Source organism: Mirounga leonina, unplaced genomic scaffold, assembly GCF_011800145.1.
Source record: "Mirounga leonina isolate KUSES-001 unplaced genomic scaffold, KU_Mleo_1.0 Mir_153, whole genome shotgun sequence".
Classification (NCBI taxonomy): Eukaryota; Metazoa; Chordata; class Mammalia; order Carnivora; family Phocidae; genus Mirounga; species Mirounga leonina.
This window is the reverse complement of record NW_023270387.1, coordinates 1,871,804-1,887,580: the sequence shown is the minus strand read 5'-3', so window position 1 is coordinate 1,887,580 and position 15,777 is coordinate 1,871,804.

Genomic DNA, 15,777 nt, shown 5'->3' with positions numbered 1-15,777 from the left:
GGGGTGGGAGTTTTCTTCAGACTTGCACAGTCTTTTAGTAAATCCTAGAATCTGGAGTCAGGTTTTTTTCTTTTTTCTTTTTTCTTTTTTAAAAGAAAAAGTTGATTTCTGGGTCTCCTGGGAAAGTATGCTCTCAATACATAGGAGTCAATCACTTTGCTGATTCACCTAAACCCCTATTTTGTTTAAAAAAAAAAACTAATATTTTTCAGGTTAAGTCTTATCTCAATACGAAATTCGATCTTGGTTATTACATAAAAGTGGAGGTTTGCGTGAGACAGATTACTTGTCCCTGTGTGTCAAATGAAGTGACCCTTGGGCGTGATAGAAACTCTGACAAGAAGCAATGAACAGATGGACACGTTAGCTTTGCTGAGAAAGACAACTTTCACTCATCCTGAAGGAGAGAAAAGCCCAGACCAAATAGCAAGTGTATTAATTGGGGAAAAAAAAGGAAAATGAGGAAATATTTTGGTCCACTATTTGCCAAAAAATGCATTCAAAAACAAACCAGAAATAATTCTCTGAATTCCACTCCAGCTCACCCTGCCTAGGCTCCACAGGAACTAAAGTCAGTTGCTGTTTTATCCATAGGAGGAGGCGTATTCCTTCAGCAAACATTTTCAAGAAATATATGAACTTTTGCACAAGATTGGAGCAAATATGACTTTCCTTTTTCTTCTCATATAAATTAAAATAGACTAAGAGACACAGAGCTGTGAATAGTTCTCAATTTGATCTCAAAATAAGGGTGGCGAGCCAGAGTTTAATCATAATCGTGTTTTATGTCTAGAATGTAATGTGTCTAGAATAGATCTAGTGTTTTAATATTATACCTTTTCTCAGTGACTCAGTCAGCAATGATTTTTGAGAATCTACTATGTATCAGGCACCGTACAAGGCACCGGGAATGCACCATGAGTAATACCATCTCAATTCCTGCCCTTGTAGTTCTTACTGGGTCACACGGATAGGTGGTAAAACTGATTACCCGAAGCAATTTCCAGAACCACTGTGATGGGGGCCTCTCCGCTCCCCCTGGAACAGGATTTCTCAAGCTCGGATCTGTCACCACGTGGCGCTGGACGATTCTTTGTTGCGGGGGCTGTCCTGTGCTTTACAGGCTGTGTGGCACCGTCTGGACTGCATGCACGAGAAGCCAGAACAGTCTTCCCGTTAGTGACAGTGCCAGATGTCCCTGGGGAAGTCATTCGTCCTCGTGGGACCACCGCTGACCCGAGAGCATGATCTTAGCCGGGAGATCCTAGCTTTCTCTGGGGTCTCCCGTTCATTCTGCAAAGTTGCCTTTCCCTAACGTTATTACTTAGAGATGAGATGGAGGACTAGGATAATGTGGAGGGGCCGGCCGGTACCCCTGGGCTGGACCTGGCTGAGAACGCAGCAGAACCCCTCCATCGGCTTTTGAAATATAAAGACAATCACTGTTTCTGATGACAAAACTATTAACTTCCAGGATATTGATTCATTTATTCAACAGCAACAAAAAATCATTAAATGCCTACTCTCGTATATGCCAGGCACAGTTACAGGGACTGGGGACAGGGGACAAAACAGACCAAGATCCCTGTCCCTGAAGAGTTTATAATGACAGGAGGCAGATAAATAAGTAAGATGCACATACTGTGTGAGACAGAAATAAGTGTTATGGCTACAGATAAATAAAATCAGGGAAAGAGGGTCAGTGGTGGAGGGGAATTCTATTTTAGATAAGGTATTCATCTAAAGTAAAGGCCCAAAGGATATAAGGGAGAAAGCCATGGAAAGATCTGTAAAGAGTATTCCCTGCAGAATGGACAGTAAGTGCAAAGGCCCTGAGGTAGAAGCTGGCTTGGTGCGGGGCTGGAATGGCATCAGCTAGGTTGAGTGGTAGGAGATGAAGTTAGGAAGCTAATAGGAGCCAGATTTTATTGAGTCTTGTAGGCCATTATGAGGACACTAATTTATATTCCTAAGGATTGTTAGTGGGGTTCAACAAACATTTCAAATCATCCTTCCAGGCACATTACATTACCCTGCTCCCTTAAAGTTAGGGGTGTGCTAGATTGGATGTTCCCCCCCAGTCCTCACTCCTTCTCTGCATCTGCACACGTGTCCTGGCTTCACCTTGACTGTGGTTTTGGCCACGAGACTTGCTTCGGACAACAGGATGTAAGAGACGAGATGTAAGCAAGGTCTTGAGATGTGCCTGCCAAGCGAGACTTGCCCTCCTGATCTTCTGCCGTCGCCATGAACAAAACGAAACAAACAAAACCCAAACACATGCCCGGCTCTGGTCCACGGACTCTAGGAGAGAATGAGAAACGTGTCCAAGAGGGCTCCCCCAGATGACGCGCAGCCGACCCCAGCGAGCCTGGTCTGCGCCCGCTGCCCGCACACGCGGGACAGGCGAAGGCGTCTTGCTGCGTGCCTCGGGGCCTGCAGGACAGCTCGGCCCCGGTTTGGCCAGCGGAGGGGAGGTGGGAGTGGAATCTTGGAAAGATACTGCCTGTCCCACCACCCCCCCGGTTTCCAGCTGCAGGGGTGATGGAAGCGCACAAGAGCCTCTGTCTCCCCGACTGTGGGAGCAGAGCCCTGAGACTCAGACTAGCTGTACCTCCTGAGAAATAGGAGCCTGCGGTAACCGGTTTCTGATTCTGCAGCATCACCTGGCCCGGCAGGCACAGGACGTCTCTACAGGATTCGAGGCGAGGCATCAGGGGATGTGACTCCTACGGAGACCTCGGCTCTGCGGAGAGCGGGCTGAGGCGGGTGGGGGGCCGAGGCTCAGAGACAGACTCGGAGGTGGTTACCACCGCCACAGCACGGTGACGGCTGACGGGGACCCAGGCCCGTGGTGGCCGTGGGGAAGCTGACCCGGGCTCGGAGCCTGGGACATTGGGGAACTAGCCCTGCAGGGACTTGGTGGTGGACAGGATGCCGTAGAGGAAGGACGGAGTCAAAGATGGCCCCAGGTTTGGGGCGGAGTGGGGATGGGAGAGCCGCAGGGTCGGAGTTGGAGAATCTGTGGCGGGGAGGGGAGGGGGGTCAGCACCCCCGTCGCGGGCAGGGACAGAGGGGGACAGCCAGTCCGGGGGCAGGGGCTGATCGTGATGCACAGACCGGGCTGGCGTTTAGAGCCAGGAGCCTGGATGACACCACGAGGGAGGGGACAGGAAGTAGAAGAGAGGCGTCAAGGGGTCAAGGGCCAGGGACAGCCAGGAAGTTAGACGACGGTCTGACGAGTGTGTGGTCGCGCCGAACACCTTGCTGCTGTACCTTCAGCTCCTTTCTTCCGGGTCTCCACCTGGATCTCTGTCCCTGGAGGCACATCTGTTCTGTTGGCTGTTACTCTTTTTTTAATCGTACATTTGAAATATTTTTCTCTGCGCAGGAGCATACAGGAGTAAATGGTTTCACTTGTTCCCAATTAGGTTCGAAACAGTTATTTTACTAACAAATATCCTTCAAAATAAAGATAATATGACATACCCTGGGGGATGAGCGTGAACAGCGCAGGAAAGAAAGGGAAAGGAAACTTCCTAAAAACAAGTGAGCGCACCCACCGGCAGGTAGTGTGTTCCTTGGCTCCATCCTCCCCCCGGAAGCGCCGGGGGGAGGGGGCGGGTTCCCTTATTTACTTATGATTGAAGCGGAGTCGACACAGCGTTCTGTCACGTGCATGCGTACAACATGGTGACCGGACAAGTGTCTGTGTGTGCGGGGCTCACCTCGAGCATAGCCACCCCACAGCGCTATCTCACCCCCACGGACTGTGTTCCCTACGCTGTGCCTCGTATCCCGGGGACGGACTCATTCCCAGGAGGCTGATCCTAATGGAATGACCCCCGCGTCCTCCAGCGGATGGTCGGGTTTGGCTCCTGGGAAGGAGCCCCACAGGAGATGAGGAAGGAGAGCATAGGATTACGTCAGTGGCTCTCGGCTTTAAAAATGCCTCAGAACCACCTACAAGGATGATTAAGCAGAGTGCTGGACCCCATCCTCGGAAGGTCTGATTCTTCTCTGATCCGTGGGTGAGAAAAGGTTTTGCATTTTAAGTTCCCAGGAGATGCTGATGCTGCTGGGCTGGGGACCACGCTTTGAGAACAACAGCATTTTCTCCCTGTGAGATGGTTCCAGCCCGCTGGGACCCTCAGCAGAAGGTCACTGTTCCTCCAGGACTGGCCCATGCTACATGACTCAGTTTCCCCTGGGATTCCAGGAGCTTCCTCCTGCCCTCAACATCTCAAAGGTGGTGGCACTTCCGTCCTGATGGCCCCGAGCTCCTGGGGTATCACCTGTCCTTCCCCCACACCCTACTCATAACTTGGTCATTACTTTCTTTGGAAATACATCCTCCTTGACTTACCCTAATCTGGGTGAGCCAGTGTCACCTGGGGACAAATGAATAAGCAATTTGAAAAGGCACACCTGGCCAATTGTGTCAAATGCTGCTGAAGGGACCAGCAGGATAAGGGTTTAGAAACAACCATTGCATTCAGCATTTAGAGGCCACGGTGGAATATTGGAGTCAGAGGTCAAGCAGGGAGCATTTGAGAAAGAGTGGTAGGAGGTATATATCTGCAAATGAATCCAGTCCTCTTTAGGGTCCTCAGTCATATGAGGCCAATGACCAGGAGGCCTTCTGCCATCGGTGGGCCAATTTGCCAACGACGGAACCAGACATTCACACCTGGGAGGCATCCCACACCCCTGTTCTCCTAACATCAAGACAAGTCCACATCCTGTAAATCAAGCTGAAGGGTGGGCCTCCAACATCAGGAAGCATCGGAATCACCTGGAGGGCCTGGTAAACCAGCACGATGGGCCCTCCCCCGCAGTTGTGATTCCCGGGCTCTGCGATGAAAGCCAATCACTGACTCTTGAACCGGTTCCCAGGTGAGGCTGACGTTGCTGGTCATGGGGCCACGCTTTAGGAATCACTGCTCTGTCGGAGATTTCTCCTACCCCACCTCTCCTTTCCATCCTGCGCCAGTCCAGGCTCTCATGACGTTCGCCCGAATTACCACCACACCCTCCAAACCGTCTCATGACAACAGGTAAGTCAAAAAAAGTCAAGTTGTGGGGATATGGGGGCTTTTGTGCTGTAGTTCCTGGGTTTTCTTTTAAGTGTGTGATCTCTGACTTCACAGGCCGAGGTGAGGCCCATCACCTATGCGGGGAAGAGGTTAGGGTAAATGTTCAGTCACCTGTAGGAAAAGCATGAGAACACTGAACTCTGAAGTTTTTTATTTGTCTCACAAAACATGGTTTCAGATCTCTCTCGGGAACCATCAGGAGCTCGGGGCCATCAGGAGTTTTTAAATTATTTTAAGCACTTTAATGATTTCTCTTACCAGTTACGTGGTATCATCCCTGTTTCAGAGTTTTTCCTTCAAAACCCGTCTTGCACCAACAGTTGCAATTTTTCTGTGAGAGAGTACTCAGCATTTTCAGGAAAACAGACTGGTCAGCTTCTTATAAAGCACCAAGCAGGGCTCTCTCTCCAGACCACCTCATAGGGTTACCACGCACTTCTGTGTTGCTGTGGAACCCAGTTGTGTTATTTCCACAGTCATCCAATCTCCTATAAACATGGCTTAAAATCCTCTGAAAGGATAAATATTCCATCTTCCAAACATCAGATATTGATTTAGAATCACATCCACAAATGGCTGAGACCAAGCATCGAATTTGTGGAGATGCTAATGATCCTGTTAAAAGTCATCTGAGAAGAGCCAGGGGCCAGGGACCAAAGGTGTGGGGGGAGTTGGCAACTCATCAAGGGAAGCTGGGTGATCAGGCTGTCCTGTATCCTGCCCAGAGAAAGACATTATCATTGGTAAAAAGTAAATTTTATTTCCTTCAAAAAATAATTTGTACTCCTTTTGCTTATGAAAAATTTTAAAAATAAGGACAAGTAGGGGCGCCTGGGTGTCTCAGTGGGTCAAGCATCCAGCTCTTGATTTCCACTCAGCTCACAGTCTCAGGGTCGTGAGGTCAAGCCTCGTGTCAGGCTCCGCGCTCAGTGGGGAGTCTGCTTGGGATTCTCGCTTCCTCCCTCTGCTCCTCCCTCTCATGCTGTCTCTCTCTAAAATAAATAAATCTTCAAAAAAATTAAGGACAAATAGTTCCATCTAATGTAAATTATGAGATACAGGGAGATTACTGTCAATAGAATTTTTGTAGAATGTGCTTTTGGTCAGGTGACAGAGTGGGTTGGTACCCTGGATGGTGATGCTGGGGAGGAAGGCGAGAAGGAGCCCAGGAAGGGGGACTGGATGGGGGGCTGTGAGTGAGGAGCTCTGTGCCGGTCCGGCTGGGGGGACCCGAGGTGGGCTTTGGGTGGCAACCGAAAACTATAGTTTTATTCTCCAGCCAAGGAGGCCAGGGCTCTGACAAACTGACAGAAAGCATCTTACTTTTTATGGACCAAAACTAGTAGGAGGTGGGACAAGAAGCCCACAGACCAAACCGAACGAAAACTCAGGAGGGGCTGAGAAGGACCTGGAGCGCAGGGAGAGCTGGTCCCTGCCTCCATTGGAGAGGAGCTAACGCGTATGAGGCCTGTCATTTACCAAACGTCCTTCTGGGGGCGCCGGGCTGCCCACACACCTGAGCTATTTTATGCATTGTAAATAGATGTTGGTAAAAACTGAGCTAAAATGAAACGGGGAAGGGAAATTACACGTTCCAACCCCCTCCGTCCCCATCCCAGGCGTGACATCACTGTTTCCAGGGACAAGAAAGGTTCCTGCCATTTCCCCCAACAGGGAGCATCGACTGAGCCGTGCTCTCTCCATCAGCGCCCTCCCTTCAGGGCTCCGAGAGAAGAGACCTGCGCTCTGTGAACAGAAGCACTTAAGACGAGGAACTCTCCCCACGGTCCAGGCAAGAATCGCTGTACCATGCGTCGAGTAAGTGCTAGGAACTCTGCTAAGTACTTCATTCATTCACTTAACTCTTCCAAAAATCTTATTCTTCTCCTGTGCACAATTTAAAGGTGAGAAAAGTAAGAGAAGATTTTAGGGGGCAAAGCTAAGAACGTAACTGAGGGAGTCTGGCTCCGGGGACTGTGCTCCTAAGCACTAAGCATGGGACCCCGGACCGCTGGGAAGAGGCTGCTCCCCTGGTCTGTCTGCCTCACCCGCGGAACATGCGCAGCTGGGTTTCGAACAGGACTCCAGCCACACTGAGGGCTGGGAGCGCACCTCACGCCGCTCGCTCCGTCTGAAGGCCAGCTCGAGCCCATGCCGCCTTCTCTGTTTGGTGAGCGGCCACACATCCTTCCAAGGAGCCCGAATGCCACCTCTCAAGGCCGTCCTTGTCCCCCTGCGCCCCACCTCCTGCACTGAGCTGTCACGGACAGGGTCAGACCATCCCCTACGGACCTCTAATGCCCACAGCGACATTTCACTCTAGTCTCCCTTCCATTCACAGGACCCTCCCCTGCTCTGCCCTGGGCCCTAGAGGCCCGACAGATGCTGTCTTTCTTACCTTTAACTTCCTAAAGCCTAAGACCGTGTGTGACACATCAGAGGTGTCCAGGAAACCGGATCAATTAAGCAGCCACTTAAATGTCCTGGAAGCCGTTGTCTTTCTTGGCACTTGAGTTGCTGGGACTGTATTTCACTAACTGGATACTTGGTCTAGATGTCTGTCAGAAAAACATATGCAGAACCGTCCCTTCTTTACGGGGAAGTGAGAGGATTCAAAAAATAAATCGGCTCATTTCAGCTGTTCTGGTTCTTCACTGCTGCTGGTCGTCACCTGTGGGTGATGTCTGAGTGTGTTGCTGGGGTACAGAGTCCCTGAAAGCAGAGAGCTCTCCTTTTTTCTCTTGCGTGGTCACGGCGGCACCCCTGGGCCCGGGCAGTACCCATGGCCACTTTATATGAGTGCAGAGTAAGCTCTGAGCGAAGAATCGGAGCCCTAGGTTTGTATCTCAAGTCTGCTGCCACCTTTCCATACAACCTTGGGGAAGCCCTACCCGTTCTGGCCTCAGCCTGCTTCCCTTAGAGTAACCGTCAAGGTCAAGAGAAGTGTAGGCTTTATTTGGGTGGACGTAGATACATGAGGTGGTGGTGGAATGGCACTTCTGGTCCCTGAGTCACGGGTCGGGTGTCACCCAGGCAAGCGTCGACAAGCCCACCTCATGGAGAGCAGAGCCGGTGGCGGTCACCAGCTGAGCAACCCTGCGGAGATGATGCTCCATCGCGTGGGATGCCCTAGATGAGACCCATACAGTCCTTTCCAGGGCTCAGCATCTCTGAACGCAGGAGGCTCGCCGCTGAAGTGAGATACAAAGCTGTTTGGAAGTACCTAGCATCCAGGCACTCCAAGGTTACTTCAAAGGGGTGATGGGTGGACATATTAGCCTCTCGCTCCGTCCAAGCTCTCGCTGTGTCATTCGAAGTCACGCTCAGCTTAGGGCAAAGGGAAAACTTGCTCTTTCTCTTCTTTGCATATCAGAGGTCTAATTTGCACCAAACTGGAAAAGCTCCGCCTTTTCTTTCTTCTGCCTGAAACAGCGAACAGAAGAGCTGAGGCTAGAAAAGCCTCCTGGGCCTGATACGCAAATGGGAACACGCAGCTTCGCACATGGCAGCTTCGTACTCCTGTGAGGAGGAAATTTTTCACTTTGAAAGCAGTGTCGAAAAATTACAAGAGATGTTAAGGGTGATGTCAAGGATTTGTATTCCACTCATGTTTTCTCAAGACTGGGACCTGAACACCCATAAGATGTTGACTAACCATAGTCAAAATCTCCAGCAGCTCCATCTCCAGCTGGTCAGCCGGGGGGCAGCCGGTGGGCCACCTCTGGCTCCAGCAGGGTCCCTGAGCTACCTCTGCAAAGCCCCCCAGGCCGAACAGCTGCAGTTCTCTCTGCATCCCACGCTCCCACCAGCGTGGAAGAGCCCGAGAGAAGGGGACCCACCAGTCACGAGCTGTTGAGCGCAAACACAGTGGCAAATTCTGCCGCCGAGCCGCATCCGGTGTCATCTTCCTAAGGAGGTGGCCGTTTCTATAAACCGAATACAGTTCCCTGGAGATCAGTGACAGAAATTTAGGTAAGAAATGGAGTGACCAGGTTTAGGTAAAGCGTGTTCACTGTTTGTAACTACAGTGTAACGTTTAAGACACACACAATAGCCTCCGGAAGAGGCTGATGTGTTCCTCGAGAAATACAGCTGGGACCGGGGGCATTGCCGAATTTTCCTTCTCCAGTTGGCCCTGGGGAACCCGGAGATGCCTGCCGACGGTCGGGGCAGCCGGTGCACGCGTGGGGCGCCCACGGGGATCCCGGAGGCTCCTGCCGACGGTCCCTGCAGCCGGTGCGCACATGGGGCGTGTGCGCGGCGGGGAGTGGGTGCCTGGAAGCCCAGCATTTGCTGTGCGGACTGCAGGCGCTCGGAGGCGCACCAGGGCACAGCGGCCTAGCGCGGGGGCACCGCCCAGGTCATGAGACCGCATGGCACCATAGAGGCTGGATTCCTTCGTGACTGTGAATGTGAACGTGGAGGGGCTCAGGAGAGTTTCATTATTTAAAGCTGGGTCGCGCCGCAGCTCCCCCCGCTAAGAACTCCTTAGGGTTACTGCTTTGGATGGAGGAAGAGCACAGACTCCCCGCAAATGGGTCCAGTTGCTGAGAGGGGACCCTCCAGGACCAGATGGTGAATGTGGATACTGGGAACAGTTTAGAACTTCACATGAACTCGGGGCCTGTGATGGACCATACAGAGAGTTCAAGACATAAGGGGCATTCACAGAGAAAAGGCACACTTCAATAACACCTAGGTCTCCCCTGCTTAAAGTCTCCAGAGTGTGCCCCAGATTTAGAGGACCCCATTCCTAAGGGGAACATGCGTGTCTGCTCTTCTCGATGTGATCACCCCGGGGAAGGGGGACATTCATTCTACCATGAATAGGAAGGTGGTGACCAGGAGGGTGGGGATCTCAGAACCTGGGGCAGAGGTCAAGGATGTGAGTAGAAGGGCCCCACTAATTCCTAGAGGGAGAAGGTGTGAAAAAGTGGAAGCATCAGAATGATTTGGAGATAGGTTGATGAGTCTTTATGTTATTGAAGGAGATATTTCAAAACAGACATGACTTTAGAAGGTGCTTAAATAGTGCTAATGAATCCTATACCTAACAGCATCTAACGTGTGCATAAGGAACATTTAAGGATGACATCAATACAGTGCCTGGCACGGGGTTTGGCCATAGGAAGTCTCCCCTCATCCAGGAAAAACTGCTGTCCCAAGTCAATTACTCCTGTGAATGGAGACCAACCAAGACTTTACATCAGCCTGCGTGAGACAAATTCTACTCAGGACCAGAAGTATCCACCCATCAGTCAATTAAATTACCATGTCATCTTATTATTTGCCAAAGTCAGAGTTTTAAAATGTTTAATAAGCAAGACTGCCCTTAAAGCATTTATACTTTGCTATACACCAGTGACTCTCAGTCCAGGCTCTCCATGAGCATTACCTCGGCAGCTCTGAAAAATACAGGACTTGTTCCAGAAATTCTGATTGAACTGGAGAGGGGAGGGCCTTTACATCTGTATTTTTAAAGCTCCTCAGGAAATTCTAGTGTGAAAACCACCGGTCTTGCTCATCTCTTAATTAGTCCCGCACACTACAACTTCTGCTGTATTTTGCCATCGGGAGACCTTTTCTTTTCAAATTATGTCAACGTTTCTCATTAAAAATATTGAATAGCTTCCCATGGCATGATAAAACGAATTTAAATTCTAACCTGGTATTCGCGAGCCTTAGAAATCTTTCAACCTATCTTTCCAGTTCTATATTTTGCCATATTTTGTAAAGCTGCACCATTCCTTTTAATAAATCTGCTGTTCTCCCCAGAAGCATATGCATCTCCATGCCTCAACAATGACCTCACTTGATTCCCCCGTGAAGTTTTCTTCCTCTGTTTGGCTCCTCTAGAAAGGTGTACTCAGCTTTCCAGGCTCTGCTGTCACGTCCCCTTCCCCAGGCTCACGGCAGATTTCAATGATGGTGATCTTCCCCGCGTCCCTAGCACCGTGCACATGCCTGCACCAACATCACGATTTACAAGAGGGCCACACAGCAGAGACAGTGTGAAGTGGCCCGTGCATTCTGTCCCATGTTTCTTCTTCCTGGGCACACAGGAAGGACACATTTCCCGGATTCTTTTATCGCCCTATTGGGGTTATGTGCCGGATCTTCACCGATACAGCGTAAATGGGAGCTATTCCCGGTTGTGGCCCTTGAGGATATCCCAGGGAACCTCCTGTGTTTCTTCCCCTTCCCTTTCCTGTCCCTGAGAGCACTTGTAAATTCCTTTAGTTCATGGGCAGTGCCTTAGTCTTCTTTGCGTTCCAAAGAACTAGTGAGGGGTCTAACACATATAGTAGGTGCTCAATAAATATTTATAGATTGACATCAATATACAGTAAAAGGAAAATAAGTGGAATTAGAAGCTTACAAACAAAGCTGAGAGCTGATAACTGCTGGTGAGGCAGGGCACAGGCCATTCAATGGGGAATGCAACAGACCAAGACACAGGGAACGGTTTCAAAAAGGTCAGAGCATCCTTTGGGAAAGTAGCTGGCGGCACATGGAGGTCAGCACGGCACTTGTCCTCAGAGCAGCTGAAAGGCTACAGAACAGGTTTATGGTGATGGTGATGACCAACACTGTGATTCCTTGTGATTGCTTCATAGGCCATATGTTCCCTAAAATGTATTATTACCTCTTCTTTAATTTGACCCAGGAAACAGTACCGAGAGTTGAAATAGGCTTCATCATTTTTGTTTCAAACAATGAAATTGAAGTTGGGTGAAATTAAGTATTTGCTCGGGGTCTCACCTTAAGTAGTGGTAGGATCAGAGCCCACTTTCCCATGAGCAGGAGGGCTGTGATTCGGCACCACCTCGTGACTTACACCTGTCACCTGTGTGTCACATGAGATTCTCAGTTATCAACTGGAAAAGTTGAAGACAGTAAAGGAAGCTGGTTCATTATTTCCTAAGGCTTTCCCGTTTTTCTGGAATGGCCCCACGTCTGAGGTCCAGGAGACCTAACTAAACTAAGAAAGCCAAACTCAGAGTTCTGAGCAACAGACATAAAGTAAGCCGGGAAACGTTTTCGCTTCTAGGACCCCCTGAGCTGGGACAAGCAGAAACCGAGCGGTTATTTATGTGAGAGTACTGGTCAGCCTGTGAGACAAAGAGGCTAGGCTGAAAGTTCCACGAGGCTGCCCTTAGGTGTAGATGTTGCATCTCCAGCAGCTCAGTGGGTGAGAGGAGCTTCTCTTGATGGTGAATGAGACAAGGTAATGGGGTCGGGACCTGCATCTCCCAAGTGAGCTCAGTGATAGGCCACCTCACGAAGATGGAGAGTTCTGGTCAACCGAGGCCCCTGATGGAGAACCAGCGGAGAGCCTGTATTCTGACCGGAGCAGGCTCTTTTGTTTGAAGAGGCTGCTCATTGTTAGCAAGGTCAACAGAGTGGTCCTCAGTGAGAGTGAGGTGATAGGCATCTTTTACTTTCCAAGTGACTCTGTTTGCTCCTCTCTGTAGCTGCCAGCACATTGGTTTGGTACCTACCACACTAAATGTTTTTTAAGATTTTATTTTGAGAGAGAGAATGAGAGAGCGAGCACAAGAGGGGGGAGGGTCAGAGGGAGAAGCAGACTCCCCGCCGAGCAGGGAGCCTGACGCAGGACTCAATCCCAGGACTCCAGGATCACGACCTGAGCTGAAGGCAGTCGCTTAACCGACTGAGCCACCCAGGCGCCCCCCCACCACACTAAAATTAAGGAAATACTACCACAGCGAGGCTGCCTGCCTGTGAAAATGCCCAGGTTTGTCAATTCCTGTACAACATCGTAGGTAAAGCATCTCCATAATAACATTAGCCGCTGGGTATTAAAAGGCTGGTCTGCGCCAGCTAAATGTGATTTATTACAACGTATAAGCACCAACAGGTAACTAAGGTCTCTCGGGTAGAAAGGGAAGATTTCAGAGTTGCTTGTCTTTCAAGAAAAGAAAATAACGTGGAAAGACAGGAGAGGAGAAGGAAGGGGAGAGTCCTTTCTGTGGTGAAAACACAGCACTTGTTATGTTCAAGAGAAGTCCCTTTCCTTGTAGCAGGTCCCCCCCAGCAGTAGCTTCAACCCACAGCTGCCTCCTGAACCTGTTCTCCTGCTGCCTCAGGATATAACTGGAGGACCCTCCGGCCAGCGTCTAATCTTGTCCTTAGGGTTCGAGGGCTGGTGCCAAGTGTTGGCCCAGAGAGAGAGGGCTGGCTTGGGGTTTTTCACCTGCCTGATTTCACCTTCATCATGGGCTAAAAAGGGCATTGAGGGCTGGCCTAGGCCCTGAACTACTGTGGGTTACAGCATTCCTATGGGGAAATAGTTCCAAATTCCAAAGATGTGACTTACAAGTAACTTTGGGGACTCTTCCATTTATAAATTTGGGACAGACTACATAGATATGACAAGAGCCTATATTTTTTCTACCTAAAATTTAAGAGTATGATCACTACATGAATACTGCTCAGAGTTAGGAAATTTAAAGATTCTGTGGGTTTTTATCACTCACATGAGGGTGGTGTGCTTTTCCTAAGATCCATAAAGCTGTAGTATTATTAAAGAGCTTTATCACAGGCAGTACTTCCATAAGCCACTCTCTCCTTAGCAAGAACTCCCCCATGGAGTCAACCTGGGTGAGGCTTCAGTTCTGTTTTCTGTCTTTGGAATGAAGAAAGTGAATGCGAATGTCCCCATCACCCCAGACCACACAGGAAGTTCTCCCACCCGGCTTGGCCCTAAGTGCTCCGCTGGTGTGGCCATGTGGGGTCTCTGCGGCAGGTGCCCATTGGCCCAAAAATGAGGAAGTGGGGGAAAGGGGAGAGATGGGGCAGCAATCTGATTCCTCAAATGCAAGGGTGACACTAATGAATCTAATCACAAGCATCTACTGAGTACGTCTTTGTGATCTTCATGGTGTTTTGGGAAAAAGAGCGACCACATGTCTGTGCAGTGTGATGCATGAGCAGAACTTGCCATTTCTGACAGTGAATTTACGCTCTGGCTGAATGCAGATCTGCTCTTCCCACGGCCAGTATCATTTCCCACAAGCCTCTCATAATGTGCGCATTTGGCCGAGCTGAACAATACTGGTTATCTAAAGTTACAATTGTTTTCTCTAACATGTGTCCTCAACTCAAGCCAACAATTTCATCTAGCTTCCAGTTAAAAAAAAAAAAAAGGAAAAATGATCATGACCGACTTAGCAAGGGATCGTGCGTCAGTAGAACATTTCCTAAGAAATGTTCTGCATAGTTTCCACCTTACGTGCTGTCTCTAAAACCTCATCCCTCGGTAAAATGTGACTCTGCTCTGCTTGGTGTGAGGGTTTGATTCGTGAGCCAACTATCAATTGGGACATTTCCATGTTGAGTTATCAGGAAACGTCCATAAATTATTCTGTCACTTTCTGCTCTTGGTCATCTTTCATGATGGCATGCGATCGTCCTCCTTGGCATGGCGCACGGCACACACACAGCTGCTGGAACATCGGGGTCTCAATCGATTTGGGCAGCTATAACCAAAATGCCACGAAGTGGGCGGCTTATTGACAACAAAAGTGGACCTCTCCCATGGAGGCTGGGGAGTCCAAGATCACGGCGCCGGCAGACTCAGGTGTCTGATGAGAGCTCCCTCCCTCATCAATGGCCATCTTTCCGCTGCAACCCCATAGGGCAGAAGGGACAGGGATCTCTCTGGGGTCTCTTTTATAAGTACTGTCTTCCCCTCCATGAGGGCTCGCCCCTCATGATCTAATCACCTCCAGAGCCTCCACCTCTGGGACCATCACACTGGGGATAGGTTTTAACATGAAATACTTACCACGAGGATATAAATACTCAGTCCATAGCAATCGAGAATTCAGACATCCAGGTAAGAGGAAAAAGCAGGATCCCTTAGGGGATAGAGGGCTAGGGTCAGTAAGAGTATACAGACTCACTTATTTAGAGCAGCGAGGTTATGGTAGAAAATAACATGGAAGGGGTTGGCAAAGCCTGGCGGATAAATCTCAAAACAGAATTGATCTTTGATTTTAACAGTGAAACTGAGCAAGTAGAAATGCGATGCTGGGAAATGGACAGTGGATATGCTGTAGGACTTCAAGATGGGGAGTGAAATGATGGCAGTGGTGTTCACCCAACCAGCACGTTTTCATGAAGCACGAGCCATTTATACAAAAGCAGCAAAAGGTCTTATGTAATTTATAATCCAGTGGTATCAAATAAGACGTGCATGCATGTTCGAACTGGTGAACCAGATGATCTCAAATGAAGGGCCAAGCCATGCATAAAGGACTGCGAATAGAACAAGGCATCCTAGAGGGACACTAGTCTGACTGGGATACACTGAATAGATTAGTATTAGATGCTGGTGGCTGCATCTACATTAGGTAAAAAGAAATTAAATTAAAATAGCAGCTTTGGAAAAAGAAGGAGCAAGTAGAAACGTCACAGAAAAAAAAATCACGATTTAAGGATGAATTGGAAGTGGGGGGTGGGGGGAAGAGTTCCAAGAGACACTGTGAGCGAGCCTCATGGACATCAGATGTAGCATGAGAAAAGAAACATTGTGGCAAGTGCAAGAAGTGGAGTTTAGGAAATCATTAGTCCACATTATGTCAAGTAACACGAAGCCGTCCAGACAGAGATGCTGCGCAGTGTGGCTCGGTTTGCAGGATGCACCCAAGAGGGA